Genomic DNA, 23,565 nt, shown 5'->3' with positions numbered 1-23,565 from the left:
GGACTCCTGGAAAGGTCGAGGGGACTCCTATGCATTTGTGGATCACACTTTAAGAGCCACAGGTTGAATCCAGTCCTTTCATTTTACTGGAGTGGAGAGTGGGAATAGACCTGCCCAAGGTGGCAGCATGAGTTAATGGCAGAGCTGGAACAAGAACCCAGTTGTTAGTGAATTTTTGTTTCTTTTTCTTTAATTTCTTGTTTCAGTTTCAGGAATTTCAATGCAAAGGTTTTTGAACTTCTTTCTCAGAGATGGCGATGACAAATATACATAGATTGATTATTGCTTATCCTAAATGCTTAGGACCAGAAGTGTTTCAGATTTTAGATTTTTCCAGATTGTGGAATATTTACATTATTCTTATTGGTTTTGCATCCCTAATCTGAAAGTCCGAAATCCAAAATGTTCCAATGAGCTTTGAGTGTCATGTATGTGCTCAAAAATTTTTGGATTTTAGAGCATTTTGAATTTCAGATTTTTGGATTAGGGCTACTCAACCTGTATAATTATAGAACCCTTTGGGAATAATTCCATTTTTTAGTATTAAAACTTTTACATGTTTTCCCTACTCTTCAGTCATCACTACTTTCTCTTCTGCTTTTCAATAGTAACCACTCACTCGTGCCTCTATAAACAGAACTTGTTTTATCCTTGCCAAGATGGAGAGGGAAGTTAAAGGAACAGTTGACTGCTTGTTCATTTTCCGGATAAGACAGAATTCCAGCTTTGAGGGGAAGAAAGAATCAGTGAGTTTGGATTGAAGGACTCACTTCTTTCTTCACCTAAATTAAATTACTTAAAAGTCACAGGAAAGAAAATTGCACATACAACTATCATTTTTTATATCACTACAAGTCATCTCTCTGGACAACCCCAACCCCTGCCTTTCAATTATTCTCTATTAAAGTTTCTTTCTCTTTCTCCCCTCCCTCCCTCTTCTCCTTTCCTATAGGAAGGAGGTTGCCCATAAAAATTGCTCTTAACTTTGATTTTAATTATAGTGATATTTTATGTGATCTGTTTTCTTCAGTACAAACTAGTCAGACTGTGGGACTGTTTTGAAGAATGCTGAGAAAATCAATAGAATTGGACCCAGATATTACATGTTCTTTTTAATACATCTCTTCTGTTTTAGACTAGCTTGTTTTGGGAGCTAGGGATTATAGGCAATGCTGTGTGTGAACATATTTGAGTATATTTGGTAAACTGTGAATGGAGGCTTGCAGACTCTCAAATGTATTGCTATCTCATTTTTGAATGAATTGGGTATTCTTTTGTAAGATCTCATTTTTTCTTACTTTTCATCCAGCATTTGATTGCCTTCCCATAGCTATGAGCTTTTTGAGTCAAACCTTGTTTATTATTTTTTTTCTGATTTCTCCTTTCATATCTTTCTTGTCCCAAAGTGTTATTTGATTTGACCTTAGGTTACCCTTGTGAATTAGCTCTTCCCCAATCCTAGGCCTTTGGTGACTTACTTTTCTTTCCACAAAACTGGTATTTCTTGCCTTTTCTGTTCCCTGCAAATCATTTAGTCTTCTTGTTCTTTCTTCCTTAGACTTCTAGTTACAGTCTTTTCTAGGCAATTATTAGGCTCACGAATTTCCTTGTAATAGCTAGTTGAAGTTTTTGGAATATGAATTTTGTGTCTCCTTGTCTAGCTTCTTGAGAATGGGGCTGTCTCATGCTTGGTGTATGATGGGTGTGGGGGGAGGTGGACCTCAGGAGGTGATGAAAGTGATGGGGAATGGCTGTAAATACTAATGAAGCTCCTCCTGCTCTGTCCCCCACCCAGTCCCTTTTTAATCATCCAGCCAGTCTATATCTTTCAAGTGGGGAATTTCATCTGTTTACATTCAAAGTTATTGTTGATAGGTGAAGACTTACTTTTGTAATTTTGCTAATTGTTTTCTTGTTGTTTTGCATATCATTTGTTTCTTCTCTTATTGTTTATCATTGTGGTTTGGTAGTTTTTTTGTAGTGATAAGATTTGATATTTTTTTCTCTTTCTCCTTTGTGTATTTGCTCTACCAATGAGTTTTATATTTTTGTGTGTTTTCATGATACTGATTATCATCATTTTACTACCAGGAGTGGGTCTCTTTTGAGCATTTCTTGTAAGTCCGGTCTACTGGTGGTGAATTCTCTTAGTTTTTGCTTATCTGGAATATACTTTATTTCTCCCTCATTTCTGAAGGCTGGCTTTGCTGGGTATAGTATTCTTGGCTAGCCACTTTTTCCTTTGAGCACTTTGAATATATAATTTCATTCTTTTCTGGCCTATAAGATTTCTGTGGAAAATTTTCTGTTAGTCTAATGAAGATTCCTTTGTATATGACTTGACACTTTTCTCTTGCTGGTTTTAGAATTCTGTTTTTTACTTTGACAATTTGATTGTAATGTGCCTTGGGGAGGACTTTTTGTGTTGAATCTATTTGAAGAGTTTTGAGCTTCCTGAATCTGGTTGTCCATATCTCTCCCCAGGCTTCAGAATTTTTCAGCTATTATTTCATTAGTTTTTTTTTTTTAATGCCATTTCCCTTCTCTTCACCTTCCAGAAGTTCCCTAATACAAATATTTGTTTGTTAATGGTGTCCTTTAAACTTTGTAGGCTTTTTTTTACTCTTTTTCATTCTTTTTTTTTTCTTTCTCTGACTGTAATTTCAAATTACTTACCTTCAAGTACAATGATTCTTTATTCTGCTTGATCAGGTGTGCTGTTGAAGTTCTCTGTTGTATTTTTTATTTAATTTATTGAATTCCTTACCTTGAAGATTTTTGTTTGATTCTTTTTTATCATTTTTATTTCTGTTGAATTTCTTGTTTATATCATGAATAGTTTTTCTGATTAGTTGAATTATCTCTTTGTATTTTCTTGTATCTCATTGAGTTTCCTTAAGATCATTATTTTGAATTCCATTTCTGGCAATTCATTGATTTTCTTTCATTAGGGTCTGTCAGTATAGAGTTATGTTCCTTTGGTGGTGTTATATTTTCTTGCTTTTTCATTTTTCTTGTGTCCCTGAGTTGACATCTATGCATCTAGTGCAACAATCAACTTTTTCAACCTTTCTAAAGTGGATTTTGTATAAAAAAACCACCTGCAGTTGAGTTTTAGTATTTTGGTTGGGAAGGGTGTGGTGACTCTCTTTCTGGATAGGTACAGTGGTATAGTCTCTGTTCAGCTTCTTCAGCTGTGTTCAGTATCAGAAATAACTGTGGGTACTTCAGTGGCCTAGGCTGTAGAAGTTTGTGGCAGTGTCTCTGGTGGCATAGGTTGTTAATGTCCTCAGTGTCAAGGGCTTTGGGGGTCCTCCTATTCCCGTTTTCCCCATCACGAGGAGACTTAGCTAAGAGGATGACTCTTTGTGTCAGTTCTGACATGGGCTACAAATAGCTGTAGTAGTGCTGGGTTCCAGGTACAGGTCCTCAGAGCAGCTGTGAGGCCAGGATCCTAGGTCCAGGGTCTTGCTAATCTATAGTGGTGCCTGGGTCTTGGGCTGCACGTTCACTCTGCATCAGGTTTGGATGTAGGTGGCCCACAGAGCCAGGATTTGTGACTGAGAGGCACCCCTTTAGCAGCTCAGGTCCAGCTGATTCTGCCCCTGGGGAGTAGACACAGTACTGGCCCATGTCCAGGGTAGAAGGAGTACTCTGGAGGATTTTGCCTAGTTAGCAGACTATGGCTGCAATTTGGGAAACAGCCAACTGGGCTCAGTGGCAACTTGGGCCCCAGGAGATGAGGCACTGTGTAGCAGTGATTCTGGACCCTGGAAAGGTAGGGCTCAGCAGTACCCTACACTCGGTGAGGCCAGGTGCAGCAGCAGCATTATTGCAGAATGGCAAAGCGCATCTGTCATCTGGGCCCTGTTGAGGCAGGAAACAGCACAGCGATGACTCTTCTCCCCAGGGAGAGTGGTGTCTCAGCAGCTCGACACTAGGGGCTTAGACCAGCTCCAGAGAAGCAGGGTATTAGAATTGTTTGGCCTGTAGGGCAGGGTAGCTCAACTCAGCCACTGCTCTGTTTTCCTAGGATGTAGGGTATCATATCTGCTCAGCCCTGGTATGCATAGCTGCTCAGCTCAGCCAGGGCACTAATTCCCCAGGGGACAATATGTCACTTCAGCTTAGGCCTGGGGGGCAGGTATGACTGTTCTAGGTGGCCCAGGCACCATTTCCCTGGGATGTACGGTGCCACTTCAGCTTAAGTTCTGGGGTGGGTGACTGCTCTGAGTGGCCATGATACTGTTTTCCCAGAAGGCAGGGTACCGCTTCAGCTCTAGTCTGAAGGATGAGGAGGGGGAGGTAGAGCGACTCCACCTCCACTTGGCCCCACAGGGAAGAGTGTAACAGCTGCTCACAGCTTGGCTTGGGGATGCTGGGTCACTGAGCTGGGGTGCTTCAGCTACTCACCCCGGAAGCAAGGCACACTCCAGCCATATTCCACTTCCTAGATGGTGTGATGCAGTAGCTGTGCAGGCCACAGGGGACAGGGCACAGTATTGGCTTTTTCTTTGGGGAGCACAGCTATGTGGACTGCAGCTGACCCCAGGGCTGAGATCTGTAGGTGTCCAAGGTGTTGATGGGACTCACTTGGATCCTCTTGCTCACCTTCTTGCCATAGGGAGAAGTTTCTCCTGGTTGCCGGCTCATCCCAGCTGGGGGATGGGGTAATGAAGGTCTGGTGTTCCCTTCCATTCTCTCTGTGGTTATCCTGAGTTTCTGTGCTAACCAGGGTTTCTATTACTCCCCTGATGTGCCTTCTTGTGCTCTCTGTAGTTATTTTCATTAAAATGTAGCTGTTTATTGTTGATCTAGCTGTCTTTGTGAGGGGGATGTGCAGTGGGGCTTGTTGGTGACTTTGCCAACGCCACTCTCAAAGTACTTACGTTTCAAAGTCCAGTGCTGGAGATTTTTAAGCTTCTTTCATTTCTCAGGATTACTAACATCTCTCATTTAATTTCTAGATGATAAGTTTCATTGATAGAACCCTTATAAATATCACATTAAGAAGTTAAGCATTACCTTTAGGCCAAAGCAATTTACTTTTAAAAAATCTGATTAATTTCAACACAATCAGCCGGGATGTCAGAAGATTTCAGTGCTTCTGATAGATGCTGACAGGAGAGGAAATTAAAATCAGGGAGGGAAGCAATTAAATACTGGCAAACATTACTTTAATGAGACAACCAAATCATTCATAAGCTATGGAATATCTTATATTCTTGATAAGTATCTTAGGGTAGTGGGAGGGAGAGCGCATTTAAAAGTGTGTGAGCTGTAGAGGATGGCTGCAGTGCAGGAGATTCCATGTTTGTCATCCATGCCTTTGGCCTAATCTAACATTTCAGTTTCTTCTGGGAACAGATTTCTATGTTTAAAACATTGTTTAATTTAAACTTAATATAAGTAATCCTCTTTCTGCCACCTCCACTGCCATGTGAAACTTACGAAAATGCATAAAATCTAGACAAAATAATCCTTGGACTTTGCACAGTGGTGTTAAGATAATAATTGTCAAGACCGATGAAAATAAAAACTTGATAATATATATTTTATACAACTTCTAATAAAAAGATTTGGGAATTATAGCACTAAGACCTGAACTCAGGTTCTCAATCTCCATTCCATGGTTCTTTTCAAAATAGTGCCCCCTACTCAGAATGAACATCTGGGATGATAGGGCTAAAGAGTTACCAATTTACTGGCTCAGTGGAAGTTTTTATAAGATACTGTTATATTGCTCATTTGTACTATGACACTTACAAAATATCAAGTATTATGACTTATCTTTATACTAGTCCAGTGCTATTTAGTGAGAACTTTTGTTTTTAATATTAGGATCATCATCCTAGGGTGATGTTGCTTTGAATTGGTCTTGGGGTGCAGTGGTAGATTCAAAGGATACCAAGGTTTGTGACAAATCCGTTGAAACAGGTCTTTCTGTTCTCTTAATTTCCCATGTTCTTCCTTTCCCTTCTGCTTTTTTCTTACTCCCTGTCATTGCTTCTCTCTTTTTTCCTTGGCTTCATTTATTCTGTTCCTGTTCTTTTCCCAAAATATAGTAGAAATTATTAATATCTTATAGACGTCTCCATTAGGTTTAATGAGTCTTACTTTGCATATATTCTAATTAATAGGTTGAAGTTTTGCAAGTTTGAAGTGGATTATACAGATTTCTTTATTTTTGGCTAAAATTGCTTCTGAGGGTGAGGATATTTTTTTGGGGGTAGAGGATGGATGGTTTTCAAAGGATGCAGATATGCCAGGTTCTAGGTCAGCAGTTGTAAAATATACAAAGGCAGCCAAGGATAACTGGCTTCATTACCAAGAGGCTAGAGTGGGATCTGTCAGCTGTCCCAGATGTCGTTATGGGTTTATGGAGAACTCCACCGCACTGTGAAATACCCAGGAACTACTGAGGACACGTCACACTCAAACTATGTGAAGAGGACTGGTGAACTTAGCTAGAAGGCTTCGGCTTTTCTGTTACTTAAAATGAGGCTTATTGATGAAGGATTCTTCACAAAACTCACTGGTGCAGACTTCTGTTGTTTATGTGGCTTGTGTTTCAACACTTTGCCCAAGGATGTTGCATCTCTGAAACTTCACCGGGGAGAGCTGAGAAAGTGTTCATGGTAACCCTGCATTGAACACCCTTTTACCTCAGCTTAGTAACATGTTACCTTCTGGTTAGACCACAGATGTGAATGAAGTCTCCTCCTTCTCCTTTCACTTGCTAGCGAAGCAGAGCTCAGAACTATAACGCAGGTGCTTCAGTGCTTTAACAATTGAATTTTCTATGTCACAGACTGGTTTTCCCTTTTCTGAAGTTGTAAAGTTACTCTCTACAAATAGCACGTTCTCAATTGGGAAGCTACATCATGTAGCAGAAGGGTGTTTACTGGTTTTGGTATCAAGATACAACGTTAAATTTTTATTTGCTCCATGTTACCATGTGATCCCTGAGGTTTGGTTTCTGTATTTCTAAAACTGGGGTAATAAGCTCTCAATAGAGTTATTAATGATGATGATTGAAGACATTATGGTCATGTAATTTTTCTAAACTTTAAAGTATAATGTTAAAAGGTGATTAATGTTTTGAGTTTAGTGGCAGATGACGAGGTTCTTGCAGGGCATCTTGTTAACCATGCTCTTTTCTTAATCTGATTTGAGTTCTTTATGAAAATGAAATGTTTTAAGAAAACTTCCCAGAAGTCATACTTCTCAACAAATCTATCCATTCCGTAATATTAAAACAAATTCCCTTTGTTCTGGCAGTCAGATGGGAAGCTCCATGTCTCTGAACCTAAGGCACAAACTTTAAAATGATGCTTTAGGTCTTTCTCTAAAGCAGTATGTCTTTTGCTTTTTGAGGGTTGAAGGGACATTTGATATTTTTATCTTGAGCACTTGTATTTTAAAATAAAAATTCTTTGTGTTGTTTGTTGTAAGGTGAGATCATGTCAGATTGACATAGGTAAATATTGTGGTGTTTTAGAACTATGAAACGTAAGTCAAAGAAATACCCCATCCAGAGATATTCTCTAGCATTTCATGCTTATAAAGTTACCCTTTGATTGGTAAACATGGACCGATGGGAAGAAATACCATTATACGTATCTATAGATATGAGATAGGGAGGAAAATGTTCTAAAAAAGTTGAACTTAGGACAGCTTTGGCTACGAAGTATATGTTATAATCTTCATTTACATACGAGGAAATTGACACTCAGTTTAAATAATTGCCTAAGGCCATTGGTGAGAGGAAGACAAGTCTGACAGGTTCTAAATCCCATGTGCTTTCCCACTTCCTCATGTCAAACAAATAGCTGGTTTTACTTTGTTATTCTCTCCCCACCAAGTCTTGTGAATCAAGTCAATGACTTGTTGTTTTTCTGAAGCTAATAACCTGGGAGAAACTAAGGTAGAAAGGAAAGATTACTGGGTCAGCAGACAGAGCCCCTGGGTCCGAACTTGTGCTCTGCCACGTACTGTACTGTGTAGTCTTGGACAAGTTGCTTACTTTTCCTGAACTTCAGTTTCCACACCTTTAAAATAAGGACAATAATAACCATTTTACATGGTATTTGTGAAGTTAGTCATAAGAGATGTGTTAGTTTTCTTCTCATCCTTCCTGTCCCTCTGTGAGCTTCTGTTTTTTCACGTAGGAAGTGAATAGAATAATTCCTTCTTGCTTCTTCATTGGGCTGTGTGGTGAAATGAATATGCAAGTGTTTTACAAAACAAGAATCCACTATATAGATAAAATGTTATAATTATTAATGAATAAACATAGGCTTCGTGCCTGGAAGTAACTTTTACCTGTTACATTTGCAGATACTAGCATTGCAGTTGGCTGAACCGTGTGTCCACTGACGATTCCAAGAGCCGGCTGTCTGAGGTAAGAGAGGATCAGCGTCTTCATGTTTATGGAATACTGATAGGCATGTGAGCCGATCCTGTGTGTGTAAGGTTGATTTTATTTCCAATAAAAGAAATACAAGAGTACTTCATGAACAACAAAACCTGAAAAATGGCTGAGACAGTGAGCTTCCCTCCTTTTTTAAAATTTTGTCTTCTTGATTTAACTTTCCCTTTCAATTCCTAGCTATTCAGGTTCAATATCAAAAGCACAAAAATCTGGGCTACACCAAAGATTCAGATTTAATGAATATTTCAGTGTCCACGAAATGCTATGTACTAGAATGTTCTTACCTATTGTTTTATTGTATTCCCAGCTAGTATGTGGCAGGAGGGCTTTTTACCTAGTTTCCTGGCCGTCGATTGAGTGCATTTTTCACTACACTATGCTGCCAGTGTTACCTGGCTCTGAAGGGGCCAAACATTACTAGTTGGGTCAGTCACTGTTTCTTAGCTGCTGAACAAATCATCTCAAAAAGATATAACCAAGGCTGCAACAAAAAAATCCTAAGGACACAGAAAATTAGAATCATTGAAACCCTGGGCCCATAGTATCTGTGTGCCATTCTACTGGCAGACTACTGTGAAGGAGATCAGCCTCTGGCAGAAGAATACATTCATCTTACGTTTGTCTAGAAAACAGAGGACAGTGGAAAAAACTTGAAAGGAAGCACGATAGTTGTAAAATGTGCAAAATGTGATTTTTTCACCTGAAGTGAATTTGCTGATATCTGTACCTCGTAGGAAGCTCTACTGTGTTCTGTGTAATCTTTTATAAATCTGAACCCAAAATAGGGGAAGTAGGGAATATGGTGTTCCTAACTGAAGGTCTTGTAGAATAGTAACTTTGTAGAAGATTTGGTAACACTATTTAAAGTACTGTAAACATTTGTTCTGCTGATATTTTGTTAATTCCTTTGGTATATTATATCGATGATCTTGAACTGCAAACATGACTTCAGTTGCACAGACCTTTAAAAAAAATGAAGTTGGTTGGTATTGCCCCATATTTGTAGGACTTAGATGATTTACAATTGAGTGGAAATTATGGTGTTAGGTTAACATGATTTTCAAAGCTAATATTTATTATATACCAAAAATAAGAACAGATTATGTGCATACAAGGTCAGTTTTGTATGGCCTATGAAACTCCAATAATTAAATCAGGCATAGAGTTATTTAGATTTTCTTTTCATTCCTACAAAAGAAAGCATTGTTTCAAAAAAAAAAAAAAGAAAAGAAAAAGCTAGCAAAAAATACAGGACAGGTGTCTGCCCATTTTTTAGTCTCTCTCTAGTCTAAAAATGCCCCTGCAAAAACTTCTTTCTAATGTATTATTTTTATGTATAAATATATCAGAAAATAATGTACTGAAGATATTTACATCATAGTTTTTGATAGCTCTGTGAGGCAGAGATCTAACTTGTTCTTTTAGAAACTGTAGTTATCATAGTAACCTTCCCCCAGATGTCAGTTGTTAAATATTAATAGAATAAGCTGTGAAAAGTAGTTAACTGTGCCCCCCTTCCCCACGGAAACCCATCTTGAAACTACAACCAGGAGTTCTAAGCAAGCCTTGAAAGTTTACAAAAAAACGACTCTTGAGAAAAATGAATTATCTCTTCCTTCTTCTCTCTCTCCCCCCTCTCTCCCGCATCCTGCTCCCCCCTTCTCTCTCTCTCTCTCTTTTTCTCCCCATTCCCCCTCCTCTGTATTTTAGAGGTGGGGCTAGTGGGAGGGAAGGTTAGAAACTTCTCAAATAACCTTTGGAAGGTGGAGAAGTAAATATTCTGGAGGCATGCTGTAGAAATTTAAAATAATCTTGTGGTAATAATTGGTATCAGTGGCAGTAATGAAGAAAGAATAACAGTTTAAATAAATAATTAGACTTGACAGTGGATGTGTCAACAGGTACCCACTTAATGAGTGTGATCATTGTTTTTCTCTGCTCTTAATGTTGATCCACTGTGCGGTGTGTTCCTTGTCCCGTTTCCAAACCAAATCTATTTAAAGCTGCACTTCGTGGGATCTGAAACAGTGTACCCTGTTTACTATTTAGAGCTGATACCTAATGTTCTTTAATAGGCAAGATCTGCACTTGAACAAGAACAGGCTTCTGGCCTCCTGTAGACCGTTCATTATCCCTGTTTTCCACAGGGTGGTTCATTAGCCAGGATGAATAATACCCAATTAATTCTCATGGACTTGTCTGTATTGCCAGAGTGAATTGTTTATTATAATTTGGTGGAAATAGTCCTTGTCTGCCTTAAATAAAATTAATCAGTTACTGTTTTTTGAAATGGAGTTAGAGGCAGTAGTTATAAGTGAAATTATTTCTTTAATTACCTGGGTAGAATCTCATTGTTTTAGGGAGTGAAGCAATGTGTTGTATGTTATGTGAGCCAAAAGCCAGGAGAATCTAATTCTAATCCCAGCACTGATGCCAACTGGCTGTGTCACCTTGGGCAAGTCACCTTCCTCTGTGAGGTCTGTTTCAGTATCTAACAACAAACAAAGCTGCACCGATTGATCATGGCATTACTTTTAGTTAAATGTTCTATTATCTATGATTTTATTTCCTGGCCAGTCCCTTCTCCTTCCTGCTGCCATGTTTCCAAAATCATAGGAAAGTCCTGTGATTCTGCTACAGAGCCAATGTGTGAAGATAGTTATTCTTCCGCTCTGCTTTGGCTTCTTTTATATACCAGAAGAGAAGTTAGTAATTTGGATTATATGTACTATATAACTGGGCATTTACACATTGGTCAGCAACTTGCAATTTCTGATCAGAAAAAGAAAAAATAAATCCATCTTCCCCCATGTTACTCTGTGCTATGACACTCTTCCATGATCTGGACCTTAGTTTTAGAGAATTTGGTAAACTTACTCCCTATTAAAACTATTGGGAAGAGAGAGATTCTCCTGTTATTTTACTTTTCCAGAGTGAATCACTGGACCTGTGAAGAGAGGTCAAAATGTCAAACCCAGAGGGGACTGTAAGCATCAAAATAACCAAATTCTCTTATTTTAGAGATGGAGCTTTTGGGGTCAGGGAGGGAATCTGATTTGTCTGGGGTGTTTGTGACTTATCCTAGACTAGAACTCTTTCTTCTAACTCCATAGCTGTATCTTTGTTTAAGCAGAGAAATCTTTTTGTATCAACTGTCTTTTCCCAGTATTTTTTACAAGGCCATTGTCTTTCAGGCAAAACAATTTCAGTGTCAGTGCAGGGATGTGAGATGTCTTTAATGCATATATAGACTCCAGGTATCTTCATTAATTCCATGAGGTACATGAAACAGTGGCCAGGAGGGTTCTGGCTGGCTTCTGCATGTTATGTTTGTTAGGACACTGGATTCCCTTGCAGTCCTTCCTGGAAGAGGTTATTTCACTCTGACATCATCACTCTTTCCTCCACCCACCTCCTGCCCTTTTCTGATCCAGTGAATTATAGGAAGCTGAGGATGAGTTCCTAGCTGTCTGTTTACTGCACATAGTTTGGGAACATTAATAAAGAGAAGACAGATGTGGGATTAATAAGCAAGAGGACAGTAGAGTAATAGCCACACAGTGAAATCTGGTTCAAGGCCTGCAGTTCCCAGTTGCCGGCTACTCAAGATTAATAGCACTGTCTTTCACTCTTTCAGACCCTTCTCTCTGCCTTGTGGGACTGGGCTGGGACTGAGAAACAGCTGGTGTAATCTTTGCCAAAACCAAACTCACGTTTACATGGGACTTCCATGTCCAGAGAAGAGAGTAGTAATTATCTATCAAATAGAATATAACTTAGAGACCATTGGATCTAAACATTTACCTTGAACTTCATAGTACAGAGCTTCAGAGAGTGGAAATCGTTTTACTGAGTCTGAGGTTCAAATCCTGCAAATTTATTAGTTTTCTGTGACTTTAGTGAATGTAGTATTTTCCTCTGAGCCACAATTTCTCCATCTGTGAGGTGGGAGGCGGAGGGTGGAATAGATGATGTCAAAGGTTGTCCCAACTCTGATTTTCATGAGTCTCAGATTTGCTCCAGGTCCCATAGCAAGCTTGCAGCCAAGCCAGGTCTTGAATTCAGAGCCCCTTTATCTAGTGTGGGTGGTCATCATTGTAACTTCCACTACCCATGCTTTCTAAACAGTATGTTTGCATCTGTCAATCTTGACTGATTAAATAACCTTGTTCTTTTTCATTAGACAGGTCCCTTTCTATCAAGTGACTTGCCTAAGGCAGTTTATCTGAATGTGTGCGTGTGCAAGTGTGCACATGTGAACATGTGTTTGGGGCAGGGGTGAGGATTATGAAATTTTGGAAACTCAGATGAATCTATGAAATAACTGGAAATACACATCTATAAAGAATGCTATCTAAAATTTCGGGAGGTTTGTAGATGCACTGAAGGCCATACATGAGTTAAGCAAAAGATGGTGTTCTGTGTGGGAAGTGTGAGATGATATTTGGGTGATGTATTTTTCCTTTTGCTTTTGAATTTTCCCATAGTTCCCACTGTTACTCTCTGAGTGTTAGACTCGTTTATCAACATGACCCTGGATATTTAGATGTCTCAAAACATTGAGTGATATTTTATTATTGAAACTCTTATTCTGCTTGCATTATTCATTTATTCATACACTTAAATGCACTTTTAACCCAGAATCTGCTAAATGCTAGGCATTTGAATACATTGTTTTGTTTAATCTTATAAAACAGAAAATTATTTTTTCCCATATTTTGTATGAAGAAACAGCTCAGAGAGGTTGAGTAGTTTGCCCAGAGCTGTACAGCTAATAAATATAAGTCTGAATTTAAATCCAGATCTGCTCTAAAATGTCTGAATACCTCCAGAGATAACATTGGAAATGAATAGAGACAATGAAAGAAGTTCATAAACCATAGGAATCCCTGACAGAAGATGGTAAATGGGCCCCAGAGGAGTGTAGAGAGTGTGCGCTATGGGAGTTCAGAGAGGGACAAGATCACACATCCTGAATCACTTATATGATAATTCATTAATTGTATGCTTATCTGGCTCCTTAAAACAGAATAAAAATGTTGCACAATTGTATAAAATGCATTATAAACAACTCAAGTTTTTTTCTCATTTTTTAAAACTTCTATCAGGTTAGTGGTCTCAACATCTTCATTTTGTGAGTGAGATGAGAAGGAGACCCCGGGTCATAGGGCCCTGATCATACTGAGTTATCAACTGAATTGAAATTTCAATGCTTTGGGGAATATGGTTTTTTTTTCCCCCTATTTTATTGAGCATGGACTTCTGACAGAGATAACTTCTGACCATGCACAGATCAGCACAAATGCAGATGTGAGCAGCTAGAACTTGGATCCTGCCAAGTTGTAATGACTGCCACATGTGTGAACTAAAACTTACTGCTCCGTGACCCATTGAGTATATGTGGGAACCAGAAGACTGAAAACCAGTGTCAGAGATGGAGGAGGCCCCAGAGTTTGTCAGGAGTGATACCTTCACCTGACAGATGGGGAAATCGAGGCTCATAGAAGGGGCATGTCTTAATCAAATTCAGGCAGCAGGTTAATGGCTCCCTGGGAATAATGGGCAAAATAAGAACTGGGCTTTATACCAGCACTCTACAGTAATAGCCACTTATATTTTTTGTCTTCCATTGGCTTATACTCACACTGATAGGATTGACAGGCAGATATTCCTGGATTTGAAGCTCAGGATTATTAGCTGTGTGGCCTTGGATATTTGAGTCTCAGGTTTCTTGTCTGTGAAATGGAAATCATAGTCTTCACAGGACTATTGTGAGGAGAAATGAAATACCATTGTGTCCATATGATTAATAATCCTCATCACAACCCCATGAGACAGGCACAATTGTCTTGTTTTTATAGATTCTATTTCCTAACTTCATCTCGATACTTTCTAGGTCCTTGCTGCTCAAAGTCTGGTCTGAGGATCAGCAGCATCAGCCTTTTGTGGGAGCTTGTTAGAAATGCAAATCTCAGGCCATACTCTAAATCTTCTGAATCGGAATCTTTATTTTAACAAGATCCCCAGGTAGTTCATTAGCGATTGAAAAACATTCTTTTAGGCTCTAGACCAATTTCAAGGCTATTGGCCATGGCCTGCTGACAGTGAGTGGCACACTGCCAGCATTCTTGGGGCTTGCCATACCCTGCCTTGAGATAGCGGGAGGGAGCCCTGTGATGCCACTCCCTGGGAATACTGGAAGATTGGGTTGAAGGGATCCAGCAGGCTTTATCTTTTCAACACCCTCCATTTCCTCAGAAGTACTATCCACACGGGGTCAAACTGGGATTGGATGCTAAGTCTTTCTGATCCCAGAGTCCATGTTCTTTTCATTAAACCAAGATGTCTCAGTCAAGAGGAATGCTGGGTTGTGTGTGTGATAACTCTTCATTCCCCATAGTGTGAATATTTCCACACTGGCTGTTTTACTCTATTACTCAATTCCTAGAGGGGGAGAATTAAAAAAAAAAAAAATTAAAAAGCATGAGTTGAAAGCCAGGATCCCGCAGCTTAATCAGTTATTTTCGTTTTTTAATGAGGGTGACTATTGTGAAATAAGTAATTATTAATTACTCAAAACTAATGAAATATTTTAGTTTCCTTGCTAAAAAAGCATATGGAAGCTGAAAGAAAGCATATGGGTGTTTTTCGGGAAGCATATTGGTGAATGGACAAATTATGGTGGTGCCAATATGCCTTTGCTGTCTGGCTGGGGCCATCTGAGTCCTCTTAGGATAAGAGGGTTTTTTAAATTCTCATTTGATATGTGTGTTGGGGTGTCTCTGCAGTCACACAGCTCCATCTCATAATTCTTTCTGCCGTGCTTTCACTCGGACAGTGCTGGTTGAGTGATCCTCAGTCTAAAACCTCTGCTGTAAATAGCCGCGTGGCTTTTCCTTTCCAGGTATCTCAGCCTCTGCAGTAGACTGGGCCTGCCCGGCTGATAGCAGGTATTTAGACTCTAACAGTTTACCACATGGGTAACAGCAGTAACCAAAAAGGCAGCAGAATGGGGACCTGCTTGCTCCATCAGGGACTCTGCGTGAGGCCCTTGACCAGCCTTTGAATCTCTGCACTGCACATTTCTTACTTGTGAAATTGGAATGATAATACCAGTGTTCCTTAGCTCACAGGCATGACTGTTTATCCAGTTTGTAGTCCATGGCCTTTGCTCCTCCTCTCCTTTCTTTCATCTTTCTTCCCCTTTGCTATACATTCAGTCAGTAGGGTCGAAAGCTTGATGGCTTTGGAGGTGGTTGAAATTATTTTGGCTTCCCTAGGGACTGCACACTTCTAGGCTTATAATGATCAGAGGCAACATGGTATGTTTTAGAAGATAATTGGCTGAGTGTCAGGAAACCCAAGGTCCAGACCAACCTGACTTAGTAAGCATTTACTTAGGACCTACAAGCAAGGAAGCATGCTAAGAAATTGAAGGAAGGAGCTGGCTGGTCCTTGGAGGTGAGTTTGATCCAGAGCCAGTCAAGACTCACTGTGATGTGTGAGCTTAGTAATTGTATTTTGGGAGAGGCAGAATTTGGAGAACTCTTTCTTCCTGGAGATTTCTTACAGAGCCAGCTCCTGTAGTTGGTTTTGAAAGCTGATTGATTGGACTTTGATATTATAGGGATTTGAAGAGTAAATCCCTGGTAGGCAACAATCAGCTTGAGGCTGGACCCCAAAGCAGACGAATTATCAGGCATGTCTGAAGAACTGAGCATAGGTCGCAGAAATGTGTAGCTGAGAGAAATCATTTCTTTTTTGATGAACCTCAGACTCTTCATCTGCAAAATGTGAGCTTTGGACAAGATGGTTCTCAAGAAGCCTCAAGAAGCTGGAATTCTACAAAGTCTCTTATCCCAAAGCCAGATGAGCCACTTAGTTAAACTCTGGTAGTTGAATAGTGGCCATGGAGCAAAGCCTTGCCCTGGTGTCCTGCCTTTGCTTCAGTGGTCTTCCTACTGCCCACATGGCATTACAATGGCAGGTGGGGGGTCATTATTGTTCTAGCCTTTAATGTATGAAATGTGGAATGTTAAAGTGATCTAAAGCATAAAACCAATAAGAGATTTAACTGTCCCAGATACCGATGACCCTTCTCCTTCAGAGGGCCAGCTTTTATGAAAGGCACCCCTCCACCTTGCGTGTGGGCCTTGCTTTCCTGCCTGAAAGGACAGCACATATCGCTCCTCCTAGCAAAGCCTTCCCTGTCCACCCCTTGGCTGTGGAATCCAGTCTCAGCGTTGGACTTTTTTTATTATTAAACTTTATTTAATGTAACTTTTCATGTTTCCTCTCCTCTACCGTTTCCCCTTCCTCTCTCACACATGCTATGAGGGCTCTGAATCAAAGGGTTACTTTCTGCTTCTCTCAATTCCACTCCTGGAGCAGCGCCCTAGACATAGTGCTCAGTAAAGTGGCACATGGCCGTGTTCTTCAACAGTTTTTCCCTCTGCTTAGTACTGGTTTCTGAGATGGATATGAGACTCATAGGCTTATAGAATGTCAGAACTGGAAAGGAACTTAAAAACAATCTGCCTAGTCCAGCCTGCATCCCAGAGAAGAAATGACTTACTCTAATTTACCTGCCTAGTTTGTGGCAGGTCTGAGAATGCTGCCCACATCTGATCAGGCCCTAGAGCGATGGTTGGCACCTGAGTCCCTGCTTAGCTTTCAGTAGCTTTCAATAGCCTTTAGCTGGAGTCCTTCTTTCTATGAAAACAATTAGGAATAAAGGTGGTACAGGTGGCACTGTTGCTGTATTAAACAGATGGAAAGAAGCAGACATTCCTTGGTGTCTACTGTGTGACAGGCCCTTTGACAGGTGTTTTCACATAGTTTAGCTTGGTCAGTCATTGAAAGCTAGAATTCCCATCCCTGCATGAGGGAGATGTGTTGTTTGTAACAGAACATTTAGCAAAAGCCCTTTCCTCAAAGCTCTGAAAGGCAATCTATAGTTGACAGATGCTTCCCTCCTGGAACTTGGGCATAGGGCTCTGCAGAGTGGCAGCGTGGCTATTCTAAGGGGCACAGATTATGGAGACGGGTGGAAATAAGCAGAGGGTGTGATCAAAATTGGGGTGGAGGGCCTGTGGCCACCTGAGTATACCAGAGGACTGAACTCTGCCGCTCTCTTCCCCACACATACATCTTTGACGCTTTGGAGAGCTCGGACTTGGGTGCCTCATTCTTGAGTGTTGGTAGTATTATCTTCTACTAGCTCTTATTATGTCTTATTCCCTCCTCTCCCCTAGCTAGCCTTGACCCCAATGAGTATTTTTTCCTCCTTCTAGTTCATTTTTCTTCTATTTCTTTTGCTTTTCCCCCTTCCTCTTTCTCCTGAGTTCATCCTGGGTGGCCTAAGGTCTTGAAAGCTCTCCGATGGCAGGGTTCTCTGTACTGGACTGTGAAAACACTGGCAGGGAAGACGATACACAAATCTGTTAAATATACAGTAAAAATAGCTTATGATCTATGGGACTCGGTATTAAGCAAGATGATATTAACGAGGTTTGAGTGCTGTTCTGAAATGTGGCAGCTGCACAGGCATATTGGCTGCTTTCCTCCCTACCTCTGGCAGCTTGCGAGCGGTGTTGCCATGACACTCCTTGGGCTCTGTTTAGATCAGCTATTTTCTGAAGGAGTCCCTGACCTTCCCCACAATAGAAACCGTTGATGTGGTCATGTCAGTGCCTCTTCAGGAGCTGTGTGACTGGTGAGCCCCCAGTTGTCACTTGGAAACTGTTGGAAACTGTAGGTCAGACACAGACACTGGACATTCAAGAGCAAGAGGGGCTTTTAAATATCTACTCCTCTACTCTTGTTTGATGTGTGAGGACACTGAGGCCCATTGCCTGGCAGCGACATGTTCAAGGTCAGAGAGTGAAGTACAGACGAGGCTGGGACAGGAACTCAGGACTTCTGTTTCCCAGCTTCCTGTCGTTCCAACCGTGCCACACTGATCGCTGCCTGGGTGCCCTCTGCAGCTGGTGGGAGGCCAGACCTGGGGAGAGTGTTCTCCCTGGGAGTGGGCAGAGAAGGAGAGGAAAGGGAGAGTAGCTCAGAGTGGAGGAAAGAATGAGAAAATGATGGGGAGGAAGGTGCTCAGAGTAAGTGGCTGAGGTGCCACTCAGCAGTGGCCATCCTCAGAGACTCTTCTGAGTAGAGCTTTCCCATCAGATTCCACAAACTGGTTCACTGAGAAGTGAGTGCTTAAAGGGGCAGGGAAAAAATAATGCCATGTTCTCTGAACCCTTTCTTGACCTCATGCAAGACCTCACTTAAAATTTTCATAAGAGCAATTCTTTGTTAGTATCATACTATTTTTGTACTTTATTATATAACGTCAAATATTTTTCCAGTAGTTCATATGTGAAATGCTGTCTCCGCCACAAGATTACAGGGTCCTTGGGGACAGAAATTGTGACTTAAATGTACCTTCATTCTTTCCTCTTTGTTTCCCTCCCTGCCTGTTGATTAGGCACCTGGCAGAGACCTAAACACATGAGATGAACATCTAGTAAATTTTTGTTGAGTTGAACTTAGTTGAATTCAGTTGACCTCTTACATTTTTTTTTATTAATTACTGGCAAAAGTTGGCAAATGGTGATTTTGTGGAACAGTGTTCTTACCAATTTAGATTCTGTTAAAAATTCTTGTACGTTTTAGTTTTCTTAAAACTCAATGTACTGTCTATTATTATCTTCATTTTACAATGAAGAAACAGAAGTCAAGTAAATTCTCAAATTTACCTCAAGGAAAAGGTGATGGAGATTTGATTTGCATCTAAATCTCTGTCTCCAAGTATTTTAATGTTACTTCTTCTCTTGCCCAGTATTTACCAGAGTGGTCTTGCTCCATTGACAGTGGTTTAGCCTTCTATTGAGGAGTTTCCAACCTCTTCGCGTTGTAACCTACTCCCTTAATAGTTTGGGAAAAGAAATTATGAGGCCTCAGGTTCAAATAGTAGTATGCTTTCGGCAACCCTTTTACTGAATTTTTTTCAGTAAGCCAGTGGGAAAATACTGTATTTCTCCTTCTTTAATTTTCTAAATTTGAAATAAGCTCTGTAATGGTTTGCAAGACTCCTTTGACTTTTAACAAATTTGAGTACATGTAGAATATTGCGAGGAAAGGCTCTCTTCTCTAAACAAATTACCTAATTTAGCTAAGAACAAAACTAGACCACTTTTTTTTGGTTACAAAAGAACACAGGAATTTTTGAATGCTATCACTAAAACCCAGATTCTGTTTGATACTATGTTTTATTTCCTCAATATTTGTTATATTCATTAGATGATATGCATTATGCTTTCCTCACTTTTATAGGATTTAGATGAGTTTGATTGTTAACATTCTGCATCCTTTCTGAAAAACCACAAATATGGAGCAGTCTTCTTTTTTTATGTATGTGCTCAGAAAGAATACCATTGCCTAACTTAGCCACAGAGACAAAGCTGACTTGTAGTGAGTATATTATCTTGTTATATATATCTTTTATGTTTCCTTTCCAGGTGTTCAAAGAGGAGGATGAGTTGAATAATAATGGTATAATGTTTAGAAAATTGAATACATAAGACACATACGCATGTGGGTCTATTTCTATATTTTGTATGTGCATGTGTCTGTGATGAGCTTATAGTTTTTAATAATGTTTTCTGTATTTTGAAAGTACACAATAACTTTGGAATTACCAAAGAAAAACTGAAATCAAAACTTGGGTGTTTGGAAGGAGGCATGGATATTTTATCTTTTGGGTTTTTTTCCCTTATAGTTGCAGATAAAGTTTAAAGTTAGAAAATTGAATTATGTGGTGTTAAATGGAAACCAAACATTACCTTTATACTTTCTTTCAGAAGAAAGTTTGCCTTGGGAATACAAGCATTCTTGAAAACTTTCTAAATTTCTTCAGCCTCCATTGATACCCATACTTTGCTTAAATTCAATTGAATCAGTTTACTGTGAACATCGTCCTTGGGGATGTTAATTACTATGATTGATGCACCAAAAAAAAAAAAAAAAGAAAAGGGAAGAAAAAGAAAGCATTGCTTTGCATCTTTCTTGCTTCAAATGTTTCTGCTTTGCTTCAGAATTTTTTATGTGTGTATCTCTTTCCCCAAGTAGATTGGGAGCACCCTGAGGACATTAGAGGTATTTTATATATGTTCGTGACAAGGATTTTGTGAACTCAGATGTAGTAACTTAATAAAACCCTTTAAAGATGCTTTGCTAGGAGTTCATAGGTTTATTCAGAATTTCTTTAGAAATCATCCCATTACTCTTGAAATTCCTCTGCTTCATAGACTTTCTGTGAAATGAAGAAAGTCCATCTGCCTACTTATCATAGAAATGGGTAGTTTAGGAGTGAAATAGCCTGTTTACATACTGTTCCAAACTGTCACTGTAGGAAAAGGTTTCGTATATTATAAAATGTTACAGAGCTAGAAAAAATATACACATGTAATATATAGAGTGTGTGTGTGTGTGTGTGTGTGTGTGTATATATATATATATATATATATATGATCTGTTCCTTGTCACAATATTTAACCCAAAGTGCTATTTACAGTAATGAATCAAAATGTCAGTCTTAAAAATATGAAGTGTCAAAGTGTTCCCACGTTGCAGAAAAGTTTGATGTGACAGTTTGTTAATCATATGACTATTATATCAGATGTGTCTCACAATGTTTTTTGCTCAGCTCTCTCTCTGTAGGCTCCTCACACTTTTTTAGTGAATTTCTAATTTAATTTACTAACCCAAGGAGTACATTAGGTTACATGTCTCCCACACCTCACACAAAAGCTGCTGTGTTTTTCTGTACTTAAAACTGAATGGATTTCACATTATTTTAGAGTGGTTTGATTTTGTGCCTGACACATTTATGTATAGTAGCTAAAAAAAAAAATTCTCTACTGTAATTTTTCTATTTTCACTGCAGAACCCTTACATGAAACTTTAACTTATAGAATGGATGTTTGTGTTTCTCCAAGCTGAGTTTCCCAAGGTATCAGTTAGACTGCTAGTGTCTACTCTTTGACCTTGCACACATTTTAAAATTTTGCTTGGCACATTGATTATGTTACTTTTTCATCCTATAAAAAGGGCAGAATCTTAGAACATAAGTATTATATATTTGGGAAAAGGCAGCATGGTTTCTTTTAGGAGAATTTATGACTCTGCTACCTATGAGTTTTATGTTTGCGGATCACACTTAATCTCTGTGCCGCAGTTTCCTCTGAAGAATTTTCTGAGGGTGAAATTAGGTCAGTGAATTTTTAAATTTATGCCTTAAGGAGCCCTAGGGTTCTGGGTAGGTGTGAAGTTGGAGTGCAGGGTGGGTGGTGAGGACTCTGGGTCCTTCAAACCAAGCGGCTTTGCTATTGATTTGTTAAAATTTACAGTTTTATAAACTATTTCACTTAAATAAAAGGTCCCATTGCTTAATTTTCATGCCTGTTGGTAACCGCTGTCCTAGTTGTTCTAGAGTCAGCCTTCTCTGACTCTGTGGCTTATTTCCCACGAGTTTTCAGTGAGCAACCATGCCAACAGATCTTGGCTAATCGGCCTCCATGGAAGTTCTTTTGGTGGCAAAGGATTCTCCATACTGAGATTTGAGATAAGGTCTACTAACTGAGATCCCATCTGTATCTGATTTTAATCTTTGCATCGTTTTAGTTTTAATAAACTTTCCAACTTACCAAATTTTCCAGTCAGCAAAGACCATTGTTTAGACCAAGTACAGACAGAGGAAGGTATAGACGCTTTGGCTGGTGCTCACTTCAGCAGCACATATACTAGGTGCTTTGGCTGGTATTTCAGCCGCTTCTGGTCAAGGATATGAATTTTACTCCTTTAAAGCTAATGAGTTTGGGGAGGAGGGTGGACACCCACAACTTGACATTTTAATTCATTCATTGCTTTCCATTCTCAATTCTGTTCTCTCCTCCCTGTACACGTGCCACCACCACCACCATGGTCCACTTTGCATGGCATATCCCTGTGTATGTCCCCAGATATTATGGAGTAGGAAAATAAAAAATTGTGAATTACAAATCACAGCAGTGACTGTAAGAATGACAAATGATCAAGAGGCATGAATTAGTAACACTTGTTAACAAAAAGCCTTTATATATCAACATAACAAAATCAGATTGGCGAATACTTTCCATGAATAAAAAATATGTCCTAAAAATGCGAAAGAGGATGAATGGCTATTTTGCTGGATGCTAAAGCATCATTTCCAGAATTCCTCTGGACTCAAGTTATCGGATTAGTTTGACCTACCTCTTTTAATAGCTTGAAATCCAGAAAGGAGAGATTGGTTAAGTCTATAGTTTTGTGAATGACATAGAACTTTTTCTTAGAGTGAAATGCTCCTCTTGTAACAAATCTCATAAAAACTGGGTGAGCTCAGAAACAGCAGCTGGGTGCCAAGTTAGGAATATTTTTTTAAAGCCACTGAGGATGCACATTGATCTATGGGGTTGGACCATCCAAAATCCACGTAGAGGATAATTATACAAAACTCAGGAGTGATTCCTTGTTCATTCCCTGAAGAAATTGGTGAGATGAGGGAAAACATTCTAAACAAATGTGCAACTCTAAAAATACAATTGTAAATAAAACAGAAAGCGTTCTGCATATAGTTTTGTCCAAAGTAGAACAGTATAATGGATCATTTGGCTGGAGGATATGACATATGAAAATAAATTAAAAAACAGCATGTTAGCTATCTTGTTTGTTTATTTTACTTTTGTATCAACTCCCTTTTGCCTTCCTTTTCTCCTTGCCACTGTGTAAGGATCTTGAATTCAGGGCCATGTTGTCTTGTTGCCCTCTGTTTTCTAGGTTCCTGGAGTCACACCTGGCTCATCTGTGAGCTCAATAAATATTTACTGAATGGATGAGCAGTTTTGAAAGATAGCATATTGAGGGAAATAATATGACATAAATCTGAAAAATTCTGACATGGCCACTTCTAAACTCCCTGGGACTTTTACTAAATGCTTATTGAGTTAGGCACTATTCTGAGTATTTGCATCATTAACTCCCTTATTTCTTTCAACCAACCTATGAGGAAGGTACTATTAGCATTTCATAGATGAAAAATTGAGAACCAGAGACATACC

The 23,565-nt window shown here is 39.4% G+C and overlaps 1 protein-coding gene across 1 annotated transcript in view; it reads left to right on the top strand.

The window, feature by feature from the left end:
- The first annotated feature begins 8,340 nt into the window (after positions 1-8,340).
- The window catches only part of LPP (LIM domain containing preferred translocation partner in lipoma), a 503,236-nt gene continuing 488,011 nt past the window's right edge, over positions 8,341-23,565 (top strand). The window contains exon 1 of the mRNA XM_012642267.1: positions 8,341-8,404. The gene's annotated coding sequence lies outside the window, so the exon portion shown is untranslated. The remainder of the gene's footprint in view (positions 8,405-23,565) is intronic.

The sequence above is a fragment of the Propithecus coquereli genome, unplaced genomic scaffold (genome assembly GCF_000956105.1).
Source record: "Propithecus coquereli isolate 6110/MARCELLA unplaced genomic scaffold, Pcoq_1.0 Scaffold10, whole genome shotgun sequence".
Lineage (NCBI taxonomy): Eukaryota > Metazoa > Chordata > Mammalia > Primates > Indriidae > Propithecus > Propithecus coquereli.
Note: the sequence above shows the minus strand (reverse complement) of the source record. Positions and strands in the feature narration are given on the sequence as shown.